Here is a 699-nt window from a genome sequence, read left to right as displayed (position 1 = left end):
GCCCCACAGTCGGTCCAGGGAAGCCCAGAATCCCCATACCTGTGTTCAGGGGAAGCTAAACCTGCCCCACCTGTGTCCAGGGGAGCTCAGAACCTCCATCCCTTGCCCAGGGGAGCCTGGAACCCACACCAGTATCTAGTGGCGCTCAGACCCAGGCATTTGTGTTGAGGGGAGCCCAAACCCCACACCTCTATCCAGGGGAGCCCGGAACCCTCATACCTGTGGTCAGGTAGCCTAGACCTCCCCCGCCAGTGTCTAGTGGAGCTCAGACCCACACACTTGTGTTTAGGGGAGCCTAGAACCTCACCTCTGTCCAAGGGGGTTTCGAGCCCCTCCCCTTTGTTCCGGGGGCCCCAGACCCCTTCACCTGTGTCCAAGAGAGCTGTATTTAGGACCTTCACATCTGTCTCCTGAGGCTCAGGCTAGGGGGTTATCCCACCCATCTCCATGCCAAGGGAAGCTTGGGTCTCCCCAAACTTGATTCTGGGAGAGCTGAGCCTGGGATCCCAGGCCCCCCTATGTCCTGCTCCACACCGGCCTATTTGGTGACCCCCTCTCAGCAGAAAAACTCCCGGGCCTGCCATCCCTGACTCCTGGCCTCCTGGCCCAATCGGCCCAGATGGACGCCCCTTCCCCAGTATTGTGGAGTTTCAGTTTCATAATTTCAGCATTCACAGCCCTCCCCCCTCCTCAGGCCCC

The sequence above is a fragment of the Carlito syrichta genome, unplaced genomic scaffold (genome assembly GCF_000164805.1).
Source record: "Carlito syrichta isolate Samal-C Ts95f unplaced genomic scaffold, Tarsius_syrichta-2.0.1 Scaffold95990, whole genome shotgun sequence".
In the NCBI taxonomy this organism is placed as follows: domain Eukaryota; kingdom Metazoa; phylum Chordata; class Mammalia; order Primates; family Tarsiidae; genus Carlito; species Carlito syrichta.
This window is presented reverse-complemented; position numbering follows the sequence as displayed.